The sequence below is a fragment of the Venturia canescens genome, chromosome 7 (assembly GCF_019457755.1).
Source record: "Venturia canescens isolate UGA chromosome 7, ASM1945775v1, whole genome shotgun sequence".
Classification (NCBI taxonomy): Eukaryota; Metazoa; Arthropoda; class Insecta; order Hymenoptera; family Ichneumonidae; genus Venturia; species Venturia canescens.
Window position 1 is genome coordinate 9719689 of NC_057427.1, and position 21728 is coordinate 9741416.

The window sequence follows — 21728 nt, forward strand, 5'->3', positions numbered from 1 at the left end:
CAAAAGATGAGTAAAAAATGTGACGTTAGCGAGAACACGTGCAAAATTCGTAACGTTGGATGAGCTTCGACTTCATGTGGCTAAATCGCTCGTTTATACGCACGCGGAATTTCTCGAAAAGCTTTATTGCGATGTCTTTGACCGAACGATTAAACCGGTTGAAAATACTAGCGCCATCGGAGCACCGTCTCGGTCACGCGAATTCACAATCGCTCTTCCCCTCTCCAGGTTATTTCGGTGAAAAATCGTAATCGTTTTGAGCAATCGGTAAATCGGACCCCTGCCCCCTTTCACTCGATCAGCCCCATCTTTTTCGTCATATTTTTCACATCGTAATGCGTTCGACGCTCCGCAAAACGTCAAACACGCGTCACCGCGGTACGACGCTGAAGTTTGCAACGTCGTTCGAGTCCAACGAAGTGAACGAACCAAAAACATATTTTAGTAGCTTGAACAATAACGAGGTCCAAATTAGCGAGGAAAACTTGAGCGCGCCATCCACCAGCTTCCACATTTTCCTTTTCATCGAAACCTCTATAACAATCGAAATTAATGCGAAATCCCAGCATGGAAATTATTACACACATTCGAACGCACCCACATACAGCAACATTTATTCCCATTGATAAACCTGTGCCCAGGCCATACCAACATAAATAACTAAATAAGTGATCTATACAGATATATTATTCATTTGACGATTGAGAATGCAGTGCGCAAGCGGCCGTACACAGCACATTATTGCAGCTTCTCGGGATGCACCCAACACACAACGGGGCACATGATAATCTTGGGGGAAAAGAAGGAGGGGGACGCGAACTCGTGTAGATCGCTCGGGCGATATCGTTTCAGCGACGGTAGATTTATTGCTCGCCAAGCTGCACGCGACAGACATACCCATTCCATGCATCGCCCCCTCGCGTGTATCGCATTCATGAACGAGATGCTGGCGAAGGAGGGAGCGAGCGAGCGGCGAGGGGAGGCGCGACGGAGAAAGAGAGAGAAATGAAAAGGAGGAATAAACTGGAAGGAAAAAGTGCCGGGAAGGAGAGGATTTGAATACAAACCCTCGACTCGCGAAGCCTCGGAGAGGACTGCAAATCTTGTTTTTTTTTTAATATCGAGAAAATATTAGTTCGGGAAAACGGGGGGTGGAAACTTTGTTCCGAGGAGGAAGGAAAATCGCCCAGAGTCGGTTCACGTCGATTTTTAGGGGAATTCGAAATCATTTGCCGAGACGTTGCTCGGCCCCCCGTTTTTCTCAGGCTGAATTCTTCGTTCGTTTGATCCCGCGACAGGGGTGCGTTGAGGGGCTTGGAGCGGTGGTAAAAATCGCCGAAACTTTATCATTTCAATGACGCTGACGTTCCCGACGTTGGAGTCCAACTAAATGAAGTAAAAAAGCCTCCAATAATTCCAGCGCTTCTCCAATTTCGTTCCGCGAGTTGCGAATGTGTTTTATTCCTTTTCGTTGCTGGACTGTAACGCTGCGAACTTCGCGTCGTTCGTCCGATGGGAGAAAACTGTGTGGAAATATTTGCCCTCGAGCCCTCAAAATTAGGGAAACAAGGTTCTAGCAAATTTGTACGATCTTGAAAACTCCGCTAATTTTCTTACAAGTGCATTCATTGACGTGTCCATGCTCCGAAGAACTTTCGATCTTTTAAAAATCGACGCGAAAATGAAGTTCGAGCGCTTAAAGAAAAGTGTGTTCCCGCGCGCCTGCACGGTCGCGCGCGGTTTATAATTACGCGCACTTTCCCCACTGCTCTTTCCCATGCAGAGGTTATCCGATCTTCACGAATGACGGCTCACTCCGTTCATTAGAAACAATTCCACGCGTGCGAGCAGCCAACCGATTAGAATGCCGCGATACAAAGCGCGCTTTTACAATTAAAAGCCGAGCTCATTCAGCTACGAAATCCATGAATTGAGAAAACGCCGTGGTTCCCTCCCGCTCGCTGACGCGAGATAAAAACCAATCGAACACGAAGCTTTTGTCAATGAGATTAATTTCCAATGAAAATTCTACGAGCGGCGATTTCGAACGCGACTTTTCGATCGCGACAGTAGTTCCACCGATTCGTCTCCCCCAGCTCAAAACCGCGACGCGTTTGCTTCTACCGAAAGTTCGAGCCACTTCCGGTCTCTGGTATATTTCATTGGAAAAACGATTTGCATAACGAGTCGAGCGTCGTGTTGACCCGCCGCGATCGTTTCGCCGCTAGTTTCAGGATTCCGTTAATCAGTGAGAATATCCTTGGATCAGTAGCGCGAAGAGTTTCTCGCGAAGAAGGAGCTTCGAGTCTGGAGTTGAGTGCGCAGGGGCTCTGGATGCTGCGGTCCATAGTGTGCACAATCCTTCCTGACGAAGTCGGGGGGCTGTCGGACGCGGACGGGTCTCGAGACCGAGAAGAGAGAGAGAGAGCGAGGGAAGAGGCAACCTCACGATCTTCGAGTCCGCGAGCAAACTCGACCTTTTACGTATAAGGAAAACGTAACGAGTTGAGTCGCTGGGGATACGAGGATAGAGAACCGCGGGCGTACATAAAAGCCAGTGGGAAAGTCCGCGGCGGCGTGTCGCTGCGGTGCTTCTGTCTGCGCTTTAGTCACTGCGCGGTTCGTTCGGAGTCGAGCGTGCGCCGGGAGCGCAAAGAAAGTGTGAAAAATCGGGGATAGAAAGAGAAGCAAGGGCGTCTCGAGAGGGTGCTTCCGATCGGGGCATTAGGAGAGCTGCTCCCTCTCGGCTCTCGGGTAAACTCGCATTGAGGCTCGGAGCAGCTCCGGAGCAGGAGCAACAAAAGTGCACTAAGCGACGAGAGGGCGCTTCTAATATCCCCGCGTCGGGGTACCCGAGCTCGTCCGGGGCACGTACGAGTTTCTCTGTACGTCGGAGTCTGCTCCTCCGGTCAGGCTTTTGCCTCTCTTTTTCTCAGTGTCTTTGCGCCGTTGAGCGATCCGGTTTTATCGAGCTTAATGGAGGCTTCTTGATGCCGGGGAGTTTAGTCGAGCGCACAGCCAGAAGATGAGGACTCCGTGTGTCAGCCGCTCGTAAATGTATAAATATATATTGTCTCGTCTCTCGCGCGGTCTAACTTGGTTGGAGGAAGGCGAAGAGCCTCTTCGGCTCCGCCGCTGCTTCTTGCTCCTTTTCTCCCTCTACTTTCCTCCCGTTTCTTCTCCCTATTTTTCCTCATTGTTCTCGTTTTTCGCAACAAAACGTTTCGGGAGCAAAGTCCGTAGTAATCGTACGTGCTGCCGGCGCACAGGAGAGGAGCGAGCCGCGCCGTTTACACCCGTTCGCCACTTTTCCGTGCGAAGCGACTTTAAGTTCAATAAAGTGGGTTTGTGTGCGTGCCAAAGTCGTCGCTCCCTGAGCACTCCGCCGTAGGTACTCGTCCGTCAACGCGCGAGCTCGTTTTGTCGCTGCCAGATTCATGCAGCATCCGCCTCCTGACGCCGGGGCTTCACGTGCCTGGATATACACATCGATGCCAATTTGCTCTACGCGGAGATCTCCCTCGCAGACCCGTAATCACGTAATTCAAGAAAACATTATCGACGCGGGTATTACCTCCGGAAACTCTTGATGGCGTCGTCGTCCGAGTCTCCTTCCCGAGATCGTAAGCTTATTAAAAATCGATGAAATCGTCTTTGTCAACTTTCCAGTCGCGATATAAACTACTCGGGATACAAGCTCGTCCCGGGCGCCAGGAAATCTCGGCTTTTTCTTTTTCCCCTATTTTCTCTTACAGCGGATAACTCTTCAGGCTTAAATCCATCATCGCGGATCCTCGTTCGCGATCCCAGTCCAAATTTTCACGTCCAAATTTCCCTCCGCAACGTCCCCCACTCACTACCACCGTGCTTAATTGGCCACCGCTTTATTTACATAACGCGAAGACTCGGAGGAATATCCCTGCGCGCGCCCGCGCTAATGTACTCGATAATCTTGGAATTGCGGTACTTGCGAGGTCGAACGCCCGGCCGCTTGCGCCATCCTCGTCCCGTGTGCTGGACGTACACCAACCAACTTATTTACCTTCAACACCGCGTGTACAGACCCCAAGTACACGTGATAATGCGCATATATTACACGAAATTCTTGAGATCGCGTGCCGCTGTACACCGCGCTCGGACGTAATCCACGCAAGGTCGACCGGGCACCATTCTTCTGATATTTTGCTTCGCCAACGCGGCAACCGAGCGGCGTCCTCCTTATAAGGCGTTCTCGCGCGCTACCGTTGACGCGATAGTGCATAAAGTTTAATTATATACGAGCATCTGTGTACAAATTACACGCGTAGAGGAGTGGATCTAATTGATGAAAGTTGCCGAATTTATCGAACGGACGAAGAAATGTGTTTGAACGAGCGATGTTGAATTAAGGCCTTGTATGCACTTGCGATGGGCGGGAAAATGGAACATTTTTTCATCAGATATTCTTCGAGCACGATGTCTGGAGAATATCCTCAGCAACTTCGCTCGGATTAAGGTAACTCCCGTACTGCATGCTAGTCAAATGAGTGCTAAATTTTAAAAACTCTTTAGACCAAGTTCAACGTACGGATTAAACTTATTGTTAGTAGATATGTATTCAAGCATATTTTATTAACGTGAAAAAATATTTGAAATGATTGTCTTGCAAAACTATCAACTGACAGATGCAAATTTCCATGATGACACATTTTCACAGCTATTTTTCAAAGAATCATCCGTATTTTTTAACCGATTTTATTGCACCAAGCCTCATTCTGTTCCTCAACTGATCCTCTACGAACTCACCGCGTAGATTTTCCTTTAAACTCATTCCTGAGAGAAATTATGAATGAAAAAGTTTTTTCACTCAATGAACAATCAGCTGGAACGGTGAAACGATCGAGTTAAAAAAACAACTACACGGTGGATTGATAGAGGACCAGTTGACGAACAAAATGAGACTTGTTGCAATAAAATCGATGAAAAAACGCAGACAATTCTTTAAAAAATACCAGTGAAAATGTGTCAGCGTGGAAATTTGCATTTATCAGTCGATGCTTTTGCAAAACTAGCGTTTTCAATATTTTTACATCACAATAAAAAATGCTGTAATACAAATCCACTGACAATACATTTAATCGATACGTTAAACTTGGTCTAAAAGCGTTTTGAAAATTTAACACTCATTTGACTAGCATGCAGTACAGTACCTTAATAGTTTTTTAGTTTGTCCACCGCAACCGGTGCTGAAAAAATGTGCTACTGGAATGCAGCTGGAGTTGCGTCGTTTTGATAACTTTTTCATTAACAAAATTGTAGAAGCACGTGAGCATTTGTAGCAATGAATACCGCTCACAGTGTTTGAGTAAACATTTATTTTCTTGTCGATAAAAAATCAAGAAAATCACGTTTTTTCGAGCGATGCAAAAGTGTATTGCGAGGCCTTCATCGGGGATGATACTCGCGCAGAAAAGTTCCGTCCTTTTCCTCCTTTCCGTCGATTTTTCTATGCCTCGGTAATTCGATACTCTTTCCCTCCGGCTCCGCCTGCCGTGGTTCAAATCACCGCCACTTCCGCGTTAACGGCTCGAAGGTGTTGAGCAGATGCGGGACCAGAAAATCTCATATTCGTATAATGATTATGACAACGCGCCAGGCCTCACAATTGCATTATTAAATGCGGCGATAAAATTCGCTGTTCTCAATCCAATGCAACGCAGCAGCCTCCGCGGAGGACTGAGAAAGTGATTTTATTCGTGTGCTGTATGCATGCGTATTTAATGTACTTACGGGCACGTTTTCAACATGAAATGTTGAAAACGCCTCCATTTGTAACGCGTACGCGCTCACTTGTGCTCGCGCGGTGCTCGGTCACGCGATTTTTTTCTCTTTACCATGCAGCAGCCTGTTTTCCTCACCGAAACCGCAGAGACTTCTCGATTCTCCAGGATACCATGCGATCACGTATCGCTCTCATGACTATTCTCGCTATTCGTAGACTGACACAACGGTAAACAGAACAAAAATAGTACGGATCTTCTCGCAACGAATAATTCTAGATTCCTGACAGCAATTTTTGTGCGAAAATTGATTATTTTCTTCAGCCTCATTCAATCGGGGATCCGATGGATCGTCATGGGCCTGGGCTTCAGTGAGCAAAACCGCTTCGTAGAAACGCGGTGGAAAAACTTTTTTCACACGGAGAGAATTAAACGGTTATATTGAGCGCGAAATTCACTGTAAAATTAACCGGATATATTTGACTGCGTGGACAATAAGTTAAGGAAAAATATTTATTCCAGTAACGCACTGTTAAATTTTCAATATTTTACGCAATTTTCATCGATCACTCGTTTTCGAATTTCGTAGCGCACCTAAACGGTGATTTACACACTTCAACGGAGGGCTGAGCATATATAAAAAGAACGGGGAAATAGCAGGCCGATATCGCGACAAGATACCTCGCCATGTCCCCAACACAGCCGCATCCTAGCACAACCATTCGTACGAAAATTTTTACAGTGCAGCGCCGTGAAATTCACCGTGACGTCAAAATTCACTAAATACTTTGGCCACATTTTCTACTGTGAACAATGAATATTATTTTCTTATAGGAAAATTCGATTTTTTTCCCTTTAGGGAAATACTGCATGCTAGTCGGAAGAGTGGTAAATCTTCAAAAGACTTTTAGACCAAGTTTAACGTATCGATTAAATGTACTGTTAGTGGATTTGTATTACGCTAGTTTTGCAAAAGCATCGACTGATAAATGCAAATTTCCACGCTGACACATTTTCACTGTTATTTTTCAAAGAATTGTCTGCGTTATTTCATCGATTTTATTGCAACAAGTCTCATTTTGTTCGTCAACTGGTCCTCTATCAATCCGCAATGTAGTTGTTTTTTAACTTGATCGTTTCACTGTGGCAGCCAATTGTTCATTGAGTGAAAAAATTTGTTCATTCATAATTTCTCTCAGGAACGAGTTTAAAGGATGATCTACGTGGTGAATTCGTAGAGGATCAGTTGAGGAAGAAAATGAGACTTGGTGCAATAAAATCGGTTAAAAAATACGGATGATTCTTTGAAAAATAGCTGTGAAAGTGTGTCATCATGGAAATTTGCATCTGTCAGTTGATAGTTTTGCAAGACTATCATTTCAAATATTTTTTCACGTTAATAAAATATGCTTGAATATCTACTAAGAATAAGTTTAATCGGTTCGTTGAACTTGGCCTAAAAGCGTTTTGAAAATTTAGCACTCATTTGACTAGCATGCAGTACAGGAGTTACCTCAATAATATCACGAATTGCAGCTCGTAGCTGGACGGTAATTTTTCAAATTTCAACCTCTCCGTGTACATTTCTCCCGAACTTTGTGCCGTTCTATGGAATTTTTTTTTTCTCAAAAGATCACCAAATGCGATCTTGTGATGGGTCGTTTTCTTCGTTATTGAAAAACGAGGATGGTGGGAGCTGCTTGAATCGTGTTATCGCTTATTCGAGGCACATTTTGATTTAAATTTGAAGTAATTTTTTATCCCGTTGTAGGGCTTCCGCAAAGGAAAATTCGGAGAGTTCCGCAGGCGCGAATAAGGTTGTGGTCGTTTAAGAATGGAGAAGGAGTCGGCTCGCTCCTGCCCTTAAGCAGCTTTTTCGTCTTCATTTAGAAGGGCGATGCTGCGCGAAGACGCGCGTGGGCGTTTCTCTCGCCTGGTCTCTATTGTAATACTTTTTCGTCGTTTCTTTGCGCGCTCGTGCTCGGCGAGTATATCGTCGTAGGTGCGAGACGTGTTCGTTTCTCCGGATCATCAGACGTGAGGCGAAAGATTAATCGCTCGTCTCCTCGTACCGCTGAGATAAACGAGTCTCATTACGGAGTGCACCTCGCCGTAAGACTCAAAGAATAATCAGAATAAAAATAAACAACATTGTACATTTCAAGATTCACAGAAGCAACAAGAATCATTTCGATCTTAAACTTTTCCCAGGAACTTTCGTTTTTTTCGGCATTTGAACTAATTTTTCAAACACTTTTATAACTCCGCAGCTCTCCGGACGTTTCTCAAGGGTCCGCTGTTAAAAATTCTACGAAAAAATTGTCCCACGCACCAATTCCTCAGCAGTGGAAGCCACCCTCGTTACAAACCCATCCTGAGGCGTTCAGTCGACTCAAAAATAGCAAAAAATGTAAGAGAATAGTGAAACGAGGAGGGCATGAGTCAAGCAACCTCGCGAATAGCAAACTCCTTACTGTACATCGAGCACACACGTGTTTGAGGATAAAATAACGCGGGTACGGAGGAACGAGCGTAAATAGCAGAGAAAATCGAAAAGGGATCGGAGCCGAGGGTGCGCGACTAGGCGGACGAGTTCCCGATGACTGTACCCACGATCAGCTGCTGCTCTTAATACCGTAAAGCCACGTGCTCGTTCTTGGTTATCCAGACTTTTATATACACGAGGTTTCTGACGTCCTCTCTTCTCCCTCCCCGGTCCCCATCTCCGTGCCCGCGTCGTGAGACCGGATCTCCCCTTTTATGTACTACGCAATTCTCTTGATCCACCCCGAACGAATTAATGCAATGTATCACGGGCGTTCAGCTCCATTTCGCAATTCAGTCACTCCGGGCAGTGAGTCAATGTGTCGCGGCGCTCGGAAAAAGCTTTGTCCATTGACACGAATGCGAAAATAGTGAAATATCTCAGGAAGACAAAATTATTTCGTATTCTTTTCTACTACGCTGAAGTTTGCGACGAAACGAAGAAAAAAACAAAAAAAAACAATTTTATTTACCAATTTTTTATTCCACGAAGTATCGCGCGGTGCGGGTTGAAAAACTACGAATTGTGAATTCGGCAGGGAACGAAATTGGATAATTACTGGAATTATTGGAGGCTTCTTTTACATAATTTTGTCGCAACTTTGCAAGCTTCAGCTTCATATTCTTTCTCTTCCATTTAAAGAATCATTAAAACTTGAAATTTAACAATTTCTCAACACATGACGTGACGATATTAATAAAATCACTCTCAATGCAACTCCCCGAAGAGTCGAGGAGGAGGACGAGGCGCCCTCCTCGGTACGAGTCTCAAATTTTTCGATTTTTCACGACAAACGATCCTTAAAAAACGATTTAAAAAATGGGCACGTCGGAGAAAAAACCGCAGAGCCCGATCGACGCGTTCCGCGCCCAAAAATATCTGAAATCGACATGAAAAGTTACACACACGCACAGAAATGCGCGAGCGCAACAATTTTAAAAAAATTTCCCGCCAAAGTATCATCGAAATGATAAAAATGACGAAACAGTAATTTTACAAAAAACGATCGTAACTTCGAAATATTTCGCGTTCCATTTTGACTTTTTCAAATGATTTCGACAAATGTTTTCGACATGTTTGGTTTAGCTGTTAAGGCCGAAGCCGGAGCACACTTTTTGATATTTCGAACACACCGAGTCGACTATCTTCTTCAGTCGGTTTGTTCGTTAAAGTGTTCTCGGCATCGGAGAAGGCCGCACCCCGTAGGTCCGGTGAGCTCCACCCGAGAATGGGAGAAACAAGAAGAGCAGCTTGGAGAAAAGAGAGAGAGAGAGAGAGAGAGAGCGAGGGAGAGAATCCAAAGCGTATATTCTCGTACTACGAGAGACGTGACGCTCCTACGTAACTATAACCGAGCAGGAGGTCCAATGACTTTCTCTGTCTTTCACTCGAAAGCTCTGAAGTGTGCGCGATGCATCTCTCGGGGTTCGAAACGACGGAGAACTCGCGAGAGAGCAGTGCTCGTCGGTCCATGCCGCAGTCTCGGTCACGCGAAGCGACTCGCTCATACATTTATGCACTTATGTACAGACACAGGCGCGCGCGTTCATGTATCGATGTACACGAACGACGACAATTCTCATTTGATTTTTTTTCATTCATCAATAATCGTTTCTGTTTTCTTCTCTCAGCTATTAAACTCACCGGGATACAAATCTTCGGTACTTTCGCAGCTGCGGATAAAACGACTGAATTATCGCTCCACCTTTTGCTCTTTATTTTACTCCATTTTTTGCCTCCCTCCTCGCTCAATCTTTCCTCACAGTTTTTCATTTTTCACGCCTATTTTTATGCGAACCGGTTCACCGCGGACACTTTCCCAGACGATTTTCCTCCGGTCACACATTACGCGATGCTTATCTTCTCGATCTCGATTTTATTTCTATTGTCTCTCGCCTCGACTCCCCATAGTTTTTGGTGACTGCGCCGAGGCACGTTCTCCTCGTGGAACTTGCAAAAGCATCGTTTACACCGTGCTTTTTTCTCGCCCGCACAGCGACAATCTGAGAGAAAAATTATGATTTTGTCCCAACGGTGTTGTGACCATTCATCCTCTGGGAATTCTCGTTCATCGAATCACTCGTAATCGCGCGCATCGAACGAAGGTGAGTCAACAGGTGCGCAACACAGCGCTGTGTCTTAGCTTCTGAAAATTCTCTTTCGCTATCTTTTCGATTCTCACGCTGCTGTTGGTGCCAATGAAATCCGCTCATCGATTCGTAACCGCGCGACAATTGCGGCTCCGAATTTAAACATTTTCGTATTCCGTGTTTCTCGAGTTTACGAAATACCTCGGAGCGCCTTCAACGAATATATTTGATATTTTTATATTTGCCTAATATCCGTGCGTCTCATAATTTTACAAAATTCCTCATTCTTTATTTCTCAGATTGTTTTTTCGCTGGATGTTTAATTACGTGGATTGTGAAACGAAGCCACTGCGTGCTGATCGTTGAAATAATGCTGCTTCGAATTCGATTTCAGTGGGGTTATGCAATGGGGCAAGATTTTCGCCGGAAGGAGTCGCGATACGAAGGTGCTTTTCATGCGTGCGCGTGAATATATACATTAAACGATATGGCGTACGAGCTTTTCTATATATTCACGACGCTATTTGGATCGCTCTCTTCTCGGGTCGAGGCTGCTTTGGTGCGCGCCCGCGTTTCCGTCGTTTTACATCCACTGCTCTCCGCGAGAGTGCCTCCGACTTATCGCAGGCTTTTATAATTCCGAACGGACCTTTCAATTTCGATGAAACTTGGTGCGAGATGTTGTCACGTTATTTTATAACTCGACCTTTTTTTCATTCGACCAAAATTTCATTTGTCCATGGGACCAAGAACGTTGGAACGCGAACTCAAAAACAAAAGACATTTCGAGGTTGCTGAGTGCTTGTGAACCCCTTGAACTTTGTAGATCGACGGAGATTCAGGAACGAAACGTTTTTCAGTTATCTTGCGCGTGTGCGACCACAGCAAATGCTTTGTGTTTAAAGTAGTTCGGCCGTTCGATAAAGTACGGCGAAGGCCCACTTTTGGTTGCGGTAAATGATAGTTTAAGGTCCCCTGATAACGATAAGCACACTTCCGGGGCCTCTTACGCACCAAAATTTTGAATTACTTTATTTATAATTTTGAGTTTGTAACACGGTCGCAAAAGTTTATATCGTGAAGAAAATTTATCACAGATTTCGTTTCTTAAAAAAAAAACATTACCTTACGGGGCTTTTGAGAAAGTAAACATGAAAAAACTTTAGCTTCGACGTGTCGAAAGCGGACGTCAGTCATTGCGGTGGACTGCTGGTATAACAGTTGATTGAACTACTGGCAAATTTGGGAATCGCGGGAATTTCATTAAATTTTTTTTTCAGACTGTCTCACGTGCTTTCATTCGTCTAGTAGCTTCGCTTTATTCAACTAATTGACCATTATTTTCTCGGTCTCGTTGCACCGATATAAACTTTCTTTCGCACAATAAAAATGTTCCCTCCCGGTTATGCGTATTTAAAGTGTCACCGGTACCGACTCAATCATCAACTAGTCAAGTTGAAGTATATAAAAAATTTGACCTTTTATGATGTTCTTAAAGCATTTTATTAGCCTCTTGCGATAAAAATATTCGCAATGCAAGTGTTTATTAATTTTATTAATAATTTAGGCTTTAATTCGATCAACATAAAGTAATTATTAAAACTTATTTTTGGGGTTTTGCGTTTTTGTTTCTATCCATTGGAATTTCATAATTGTGCAGTTACTTTTCTGATAGAAAGTTCACGTGGAACAGATTTTGCCAAAAAATTTTACAATTTATTGGCAAACTCTTGACATTCTGTTGTTCCTTCGTCATTTTTAAATTGAGATTGCACGGGGAGGGTTCCTTCGCGTGCACGAATTGTTTTTATGCTTTCCGAAAGCACGCAACTTCGCCGAAGGAAGTCAACAAGATTGTCACTTACAACGTCGGCCGTTCGAATGTCACGAGCGAAAGACTTTACGAATGGAAAGTCATCCACGAAAGTGATTCGATTCGTCGTATCGGACTTTGAGTAATGACGCGACGAAAATGCGTCGGAAGTGTGGTGCTCGATACGTGGGAATTCTGGAGGCGCTGGATGATATTTGAAATGTCATAAAGCAGAAGAAATTGATCTCTGAAAACCTCTGCGTGAGAGTCTCCGATGTCTCGCTCGTGCAAGCTTCCGAGACTCGTCAGAGTCTTATAGTATCTCGAAAATACTTTTTCGAGCACTCTTCCGGAGCTTCGTTTCCATGCTTACCGAGAATCCATCTGAGAGTGAAATTTTTTCACCTTTTTTCATAATTCTTTAATGAAAATTTTTTGAACATTCCAACATCCTGAGTCCTCACTTCGTACCAACGTCTTTTTGGTCTCCGAAAGCAGATGGCAGTGCACAAAGCGTGAAATCGAGTCGCAGGCTCGTCCTGCCAAGGTCTTTTCTTCCTGGAATTTCGCAAACTATTTTCCACCCCTCGGTATCGAAATTGCGGAATTGTGCGTACGAAATAGTCGGAGGAAAAGTACGTGGAGCCCGGCGCTCTTCGCGCGTTAAACTCTCGCGCCGAGATCGCCTTCTCTTTTACCTTGGAACGCAGACTCAATCACCTACTTTTCGAATGATCAACGGCGCCGGGCATTTGCTCTCGTGCGCGCTTCAACGCTACCGATTTTTTTCGCGCGCCCGCCGCGCGCGGATACACTTGCCAGTGGCCCCTGGCCGACTGATCCACTTTTTCTGGACTAACGGGAGACTCAAAGATCCCGCGTCGTGGTCCTCGAATGCAGTATATTTCAATGCGCGCCGCGTTAACGCACACGCGTAAGGAAATCTGTGTGAACGTGGCACTGCATCCTTTCCTCGATCTCTCAAATCCCGCGGCCCTTTCTCGTTCTTCGCGTCGCGGCACCAGCTATTTCTGGCTTTCGGTGAAAGTTATTTATCGTAGATGCTTGTCTATCGGATCAGAGTCGTTTATCATTGCTACTTTTAGTTTTAACCTCGCATATATGCGATTGGAAATTCTTGGCCCATTGCGACACGAGCACTTCGATCTTGTTATGCGGTGTTGAAATTAACCGATTTTTAACGATGCTACTAATCATCGGGGCCCCTTTATTCACGCCTTTCGATAATTGGCCTCGCGTAATCCCATTATCGAGTGCGTATCCGAGGCTCCTGCTTTCCCGTCCTTATGTCATCGCCGTTTTTTCCAGTTTCTTGGGAAAACAATCGAAAGGAAAACCGTTAAGCGTTTCAAGAATTCTTCGGGGAGCATCCGCACGCGGCGATTGGACGCCTTCGGGAGTGAATTCTCCGCGTCGTTCGCACATGACGAATACATTTATAACTAAATTCACTCATAAACGTGCACGCGAGGCCGTTAATATTCGATGCTGAGTTAATGCACTCGTAACTTCTCGCCCCTTTCGTCCTGTGGCGAATATTATTTTTTAATCCCCTGACCGATCCGCCACTGGGATTGAGATAAATGCGCACAGCGCGAATAATAGCGTGCCCTTTACGCTCCTCGCAAATGTGTGTTATTCACACGAAGAGCACGTACGTGTGTATTTAACGAATAAAAGGCGAAAGACAGCCCGAGAAAAGTCAAAGCTTCCATTGTGCAGGCAGCAACAGCTCGCAACGCGAATGGAATTTTCACTTTTATCGTCGAACGCGTGATTCATGGGCCTATGTATAGCACACGGTTTATCTAAGTACCAACATCATTGGATTTTATTTATGGCGATAAGATTGGCAGCACGAGAGAAGGTGAAAACCGGCGTGTGTTGCGTAGTTTCGTCGAGCTTATTTCTAGCCCGGTACCGCGCGTGTTTCTTATTCTTTCTTTAAAATGAGCGCTCTGTCGATGCTTTTCAAGCCGCGATGCCCTCGTGCTCAACAACTTCGGGGGCCATTAGTCGATTATCTTTTAATTGGGTCACGTTAGGAAGCCACGCTTTTCCGGACCCTTTTATATTTTTATCGTTACATTCCGGTCTATCGTAGCGGCCTGTTTTGAATAAATCTTCGAGCAAATCCGCTCCCGTTCAATCTCGGATCGCGGCTCACGATTCTTTGCCTCCATCGTTGCGAATTCAAATGCTATCGAATGGGGCAGCGTCGCTCTGTTATTTTTGGAGCTCTTTCTCAAGCCACGTGGACTCTTTCGAACCTCCAATCTAAACGGCGATACTCTCCCTCTCATTCACGTATCCGGTCGATCTCAGTCAGTTTCCTCATCTCATGCATACACGTAGTACAGATATATTTAGCTGACGGCAACGCTTCATGGACCGGGGCTCAGGTGCACACTGTGTGCGTGATTTATTAGCTTTTCCGGATGGTACGAACGACACTGAATTCCAAATACATTAGAGTTATCGCAGCCGATCACAGGCTTTGGCCTTCCTTCGAGAAAATGCATTCAGAAATAGATTTTATCGGAGGATTAAAAAGAAATTTGATCAACAGAAGTTCTCGGTCGATCGACAGAGGCAAATTTGATGAGATTTGTCCATTCGAAAAAGCTCTTCCTCCATCAAAGAATAATCGAGATCGATTTCATTGGAATTCGTTGGCTTGGCTAAACAAACTTTGGTTTATCGATGTTTTTGTCGTAACAAATCTTTCGAAATAACCAACAGATTCAGGTTTAAGGCCTTATGCACTTGCAGCGGCCGAAAAAACGTGAGTTCTTGATTTTTTTTCGACAAGAAAATAAATGTTTATTGAAAAACTGTGAACGACACTCGTCAGGACACACGTTCGTGTACTTGTACAATTTTTCTCATAAAAAAATTTCTCAAAATGGCGCAACTCCAGCTGCATTACAGTCGCACCTTCTTTTAAGCATCAGTTCCGGTGGACATGACTACAAAACTATTAATCCGATCGGTACGAAATTTCTATCACTTATTTATTATAATAATTGTTTGGGCCTGGACGAAGGATTTGTGAAAATTTTGATTTAAAAAAAACGGCGACGGTTTTAATAAAAAATTGATTTTTTGAGGTGCTAGATTTTCGGTTGTTTTGTTACAATTTTTTTTTTTTTCCCCAACAAAATGCGAAGTCCTTCGTCCAGCTATCGTGATAATGAATAAGTGGTATAAATATTTATGAAATTTGGTGAGAATATTTTTCAAACATTGTACTTGAGAATATTTAATAAAAAAATTTTCGATTTTTCCGCCCATCACGCAATAACTGTACGAGGCCTCAATCGATGAACTTTGCTTCGTTTTCGATTTGTTAATCCAGCGAAAACTCGATCGATGCAGTTTCCTGAGTTTCTTTTCTGCACTCGCGTCGTCGTTATTTTTTTCTACTTACTTTTCAGCTCGTAGAATATCGTGTAACAAAAACGATCCGTTAAATTCTTTGATGTCGGCGCTCTCCTGTTTCGTTTTTCATTATCCGAAAGGAATGAACGACGAAAAGTCGTAAGTTTCCAAGATCTGATTTACAGCATTGATCGCGTTATTCCGTCCGCATTTCAACGTTTATGCTGGGGAGATAAAAAAAAAAAGCTCGAAGCATGACCGAGGCCTTCGAAGCGAGCAGCCTCCTGCACCGCTCGGCCGCACTCACATCAGCGTTTGCGTTATACATTCGTCTGCCTATAAAGTGCCCTGAAAGTGACGGCTCAGGATTTCTCGCGCCGACGTAATATAATTCAGCTCGTTTAAAACTGAGCGATCGTCACGTGGGTTCAGTTCCGTGAAGAAATGCCCGAAAAAGTGTGCGTTGATTTTTGTGAAAAATTGGCAAAAATTCAAGCAGCCTCGTAATCCCATGATTCTCGAGAGCCCGGCGAGCCCGATTTCTCGGACATCCTGTACGCGCTGCTGTCACTCTTTCGGGTGCAGCCGGCAACAAAGCACACGCGTGAACTGCCAACTCTCGCAGGACAACGCGTAAGATGGAATGGAATGTCTTTGTGAGCGGCGGGTTTCTCTCGTGGCAAATCTCATGTACGCGCGCGTGTACCGTGCCACGGAGCGAGTACGTTTATAATCGTATTATGGCCATCGAGGCTTACCTAATGTCACCTACGATCAATCCGTATTCGGAGTTAAACAAAGCGACCATAAATTAGCCGCAATAAAACGGGCACAAACTGTGCGCGCTCCTAGTTTTTTATTCCGTATATTACAGCCGAACGATTTACGCGTCCGTAATTGCGGAATCGAAATCCCGAGACTCTGCTTTCCCGCCTTTTCACCAATTAACGTAGATCATGCCCGAAGGATCGTATTTTTTTATGGGTGTCTAAATTCGATCGACTTTTACTCCCTCAATTGAATAATCACGAAATTAACGTCAGAATTTTGTTCATTCGAAATTGTAAATACATCTTTTCAACTTATCTTTTGGCGAATGAAACTACCAGCCGTTCTGTAATCGGGGGGATCCACCACTGACTCAACCCCCCAAATTTCATTCGTCCCTGCGGCGAAAATACTACAGTTTTTTATGCCAAAAATCGCATGAGAGAGCTCAATGGGAAAACGCAAAGGGAGATGGATCAAGAAAAAAGTGTTAATAAAGAGACAGAAGGCTGTGACACGAATGAGCCGAGCCAAGAAGAAACAAAATGTCGAAATAAGCAAATGTGAGGTTATACGAGTGCTCATTACCAATTTCGTTCAATCTTCAACGACGTATGGTACAAAAGTCTAAATAATTAGAAATTTATCAAATTTGGTGATAATGTTATTCAACATCAAGTGCGAAAAGACAATTTTTTTTCAAAATTTTCTTCTGCTTAGTTATCGAGTAATGACGCATTAAAGCAGATTTCTTATGCCCGAAATGTATTCCTACATATAAATTCTTATAATTTTGATTTTGTTTTATGTTTTTAGCATGGTTTAGCATGGCACATTGTGAGCCTGCACCAAATATCCTTAACGTAACATATTTTTATTACTAGTAAGACAATCGTCTCGAATTTTTTCCCAGACCTTCATCATATACTTCATTTTTACTGTGTACTTTTTCATAAGCTTCGTAAGAAGCGTTCATTCGTTAAATGGAAAGATAAACGATGTTTTATGCACAGTCCCTCTGTGCATTTTTCTTTACATTTAAACAGGTTTGTCTCAATAACCAATAAGACGAACCCTCTAAAATTTGATACGGGTCTGAGTCGACTAGCCGTATTTGAACTCTGTGTAAATTCCAAGGCTTTCTTAAGAAAATCCTTTCGTCTTTGAGTGCAGCGCGCGCTTTCGTTTCTCGGTTAAGATCGCACCCGTCATTATCGAGATTCTTTCCCACGATAGATGGCCCGTACAATTGAATCAGGTCCGCGACACTTTTCATTCTCGTGCTCTGCTCCCGTCGTATTATCCCCGTGGAAACTTCCCGTACAATTCCGAAGCCGATCGAACGAAACAATAAGCACGAAGCAGCGACATTGTTTGACGTTTCGAAGGTCAAAGTCGCGCGAAGAAACCAATAGAATGTTGGTCCCCTTGAACTCGAGTTAATGCCCTGCACCAGGATTTCCCTCTGACATTTTTTCTTATCAGACCCCGCCCTCGTTATTATCAACGACTTTTCTGAAGATTCGCGAGACAAGGAACTCGATCCTCGCCCTCAGAATGCCTCGAAATTCTCGTCACTTTTTCGTCCTTCGTTCTCTCTTTCGTCTCTCCCCCCTGTTTCGTCATTAAAGTCACAAAAGACCAGCACTCGTAGCTTCTCTCACAAATGCAGCAGCTGCTCCACAGACATTCGCAGTTCACAGTCGCTGTGATCTCGGTAAACCGCTACCGTCCTCGACGCTCTAATTATGCGCCAATTGGTTATTCGTGTCGTTAGCTTCTCTCTCTCTCTCTCTCTCCTTCTTGATTCTCCGTTCTTTCCAGGTCCATCCAACACTCGTTCACACTCAAGCACGTACGCATTCTTAGGAGAAGAAAAAACGTTGTTATCGCGCGAAGTAAGGGCCGTGGACAAGAAGCACGCTCATTCGATTATGACACGAGAGTTAACGGCGATGTACGGAAAGCCTATTAACGTGTGTAACGATAAAAAAAGCGGAACTCAAGTTTCTTCGTCGTCAAGAGGGCGTAAGAGTCAAATTCTTTTGCTAATTTAGTCAGTCTCGTTCTTATGTATAGCGTGTGTCTGATCGAAAAGAAAGTTCGACACAAATTTTGAGCGGCTTTGCTGCGCAGCCGCACGAGCGCGAATAAGCCCCGGAATTTCCTTTTCGGGTTGACGAGCTTCGGTAATTACATTTCGTTCCTTGTTCTTGTCGTTTCTTCTTTCATCGCTTCTTCTCTTTTTGGCATCCGAGTGAAAGTGCCCCGTTGAAAAGAGCAACAAAAGGTGTGTCGTTTTTTAACTACCCCGCATACGCTCACGTTCCAAGTCACATACACAAATATGCAAATGGAAATATACATTGGGTATCGTTTACAAGAGAGCTTAGAATGTCCAAGTACAGCGTCACGATTCGCTGGCTCTGTTCCGGGACACGTTGACCCCTTGTAACCGCGATAGATCGATCGCGATCGATCGGAGAAAACGATCGAGGAGTTCGGCGCTCCGGTCCGCGCGCGGGGGACGCAAAAATCCGCGGCATGTTACCGCGGATAAATGAGAAAGAAAAGATAAGCGACGAGGAGTTGGAAAGATCGAGGGAATGAGGAAGCAGTCCGAGTCTATCAGAAATCGAGCTCTGCTAATCGAGCTCGCGCTACCTCCGCGAATACGTATATGCAAGCAGTAAGAAATTGATAGAGATATTATAAATGAAAGAATATTCGGTCGAAAGTAGCATTTTCCATTGGCCACGACGCGTTTATTATGCACTCGAGCGTGTTTATATGCAAATGTCTGTTATTTTCACGATATCGCGACGTAGCGCTCGGTACGTGCGCGCGGGCACCTCGACGGGCGAGTGTCTTGGTATTATTTCTCGTTAATTTCAACGTCACGCGGTCTACCGTTTTTCTCTCTAACCTCATAAATTAAGTCAAATGAATTAGCATTTAATTACGTTCCGGGGGAGGGACGTGCTTAATTAATTTGTGGCTCGATTCGTCCATTAATTATGTCGCTCCGTTTGACGTCTACATTTTTACGCCTGAGGGATAATCAACAATCTTTTGAAATATATCGCGAGTCGCGACGATCATTTAATCGGAGATTTAACGAAAGCTCCGCGACTGTCCCGGTTACTCCGTTCGAATTCTTTTCAATCACTGCGTACGATCGTTGGAGCGCCTCGTTCTTATCCCTCGCGAGGACGATACACCTATAATTTATTTCATTTGCGGAGCCGTCGACTTATGCCCGTTGCCCTGTGCACTGGGACTCGAGATTGAGAAAGCGATTGTATCCAGCAGGGTCGCGAACCTCGCTCCCTCTCACTCTCCTTGCCCTTTCCCCTCGTCGTCTATAACTGTCGAATTATTTAGTCACTCTCGAGTCCTGAACCGCATCAGGATCTCCGCGCCGTGGCTACACTCGCAATCTCGAAAATTCGCGTCCGTACTATTCCGAGAAACACAATGGAGTATATGCCAGACTTGAAAGCACGATTTATCGGGGCTCGCTGCGCCCCTCTGAGCCTTAGAATTTAACGAATCCACAGCAGGCAGATAGCGAATAGCCTTATCGACGAGAGTCATCGTCGCGACGGAGACGCGATCGTCGTGCAGATGCAACGGTCACGTTGACTCTACATGTGTATTATCCTCCATGTATAAATGGATGAAAGTGCATCTCTAAAGTGCAAACTTACCTGCCTTTTTCTCGAGTCTTCGACCATTTTTACTTTTACCGTTTGCCATTCGGAGGGACGAGAAACGAGAGGAAAGCTCGAGCGAACTCGTGTTTCACGAATGGAAAAAGGCTCACCAATCTTTGCCAAATGTTTGTTGAGTTGGTTTTGGAAAACTGTTTCCCGGAGACTGCACGAATTCAATGAGCTCTCGAAATGAGAAATTTCGAGTGTCACGTACGAGCGTTCATTTGATCAATTTTCATGAATTGTCTGCAAATACGCGGAGAAAATGAAATTCGAAAAATTACCGTCCATAACGATAGTGCAGTGACGAGCTGCAATTCGTTATGTTATTAAGCGAAAGAAATTGAATTTTCATATTAAAAAAATAATATTCATCGTTCACAGTAGAAACTTTTACCGAAGCATTTAGTGAATTTTGACGTCACGGTGAATTTTACGGCGCTGCACTCTAAACATTTATTCCCTACGAATGTTTATGCTAGGATGGCGAAATTCGGCAGACGTTTTACCGTGATGCGCCGTAAAATTCACTGAACATTTTGTAAATTTAACTATCTGCAATATTAACCATTACAAAACTAAAAATTCTGAAAAATATTGAAAATTTAACAGTCCGTTGCTGTAATAAATATTCTTCGTTAACTTATTGTCCCCGCAGTCAAATAAATCCGGTTAATTTTGCAGCGAATTTCCCGCAAAATATCAGCGTTCAATTCTCTCCGTGTATTTTATTGTAAAATATTGAAGTTATTTAGGAAAATGGAGGAAACGCAACGACGGGAAAGCCCATACATAATTCTATCCGTAGCACGAGCGCATTGGAAAAAAACATTCTCGAGTGAAATTTCAAACGATGTGGCTGTGCGTGCTGCGTAAAGCTTACGAAAGGGACGCGTCGTGTACAGAGCAGGCGCCGTTTCTCGAGAGAAAGAGAAAGAAAGACGAAGCGGTGGAGAGGAAAAAAGAATTTTTAACGTCGGACATTCGAGACGCTGGGAGTGAATGAGCTCTGGTGCAAAACTCGCGGGAGTCGCGACTCCTCGTCGAGACGATGAGAGACGAGCTCGAGCCTCTCGCGCCAGGATTTTCCTCGTGTACATTTATTGGCGCCGTGGGTACTCCGGTGCACGCGTTATTCCATGTTTACTGCATTTATCGATTCGTCTCCTTCGCGTTCTTCGACATTTCAGACGAAAAGCACGTGCTCTCTCTCGTCGCTCTTGTTTCCCGTGTCGTGCATTCGTGATTCACTTCTCGAGTACCCGCGTCAGAGATTCTTTCCCCGAGTGAGACGAATGAACGCAGAAAAAAATTGTTCGCGAGGCGCCAAAAGATTAGAGTATTGGAAACAGTACGAAGGTCACGTCATCTCCGACGACGTACGTTGAGTTTTCCAAAAACCCTCAGCAACCTTCGACATTTATGGAGCTTGACTTTTGCCAAGATAATATTAAAGCCCGATTAAAAAACTCGAAAAATCAATGATCCACGACAAATATTACAATCGTAATATTTATCAGTTTTTACGAACATTCATATAGTCATTTTTTGCGCGAAGCGAGAACTAGATGAAATTGATGTGTGTGAAAAATTGAATTGTTCTATGTACCGAAGTAAATTTCTAAACACTTTGGC

At 44.3% G+C, this 21728-nt stretch overlaps 1 protein-coding gene across 3 annotated transcripts in view; it reads left to right on the plus strand.

The window, feature by feature from the left end:
• The window catches only part of LOC122414211 (Guanine nucleotide exchange factor in mesoderm), a 59367-nt gene that overhangs the window by 12750 nt on the left and 24889 nt on the right, over positions 1–21728 (plus strand). The window contains exon 1 of one of the 3 annotated variants that reach the window (XM_043425252.1): positions 15119–15220. The exons of the other annotated variants lie outside the window; for them this stretch is intronic. The gene's annotated coding sequence lies outside the window, so the exon portion shown is untranslated. Of the gene's footprint in view, positions 1–15118; positions 15221–21728 lie in introns of those variants that run through there. 3 annotated transcript variants of the gene reach the window in all.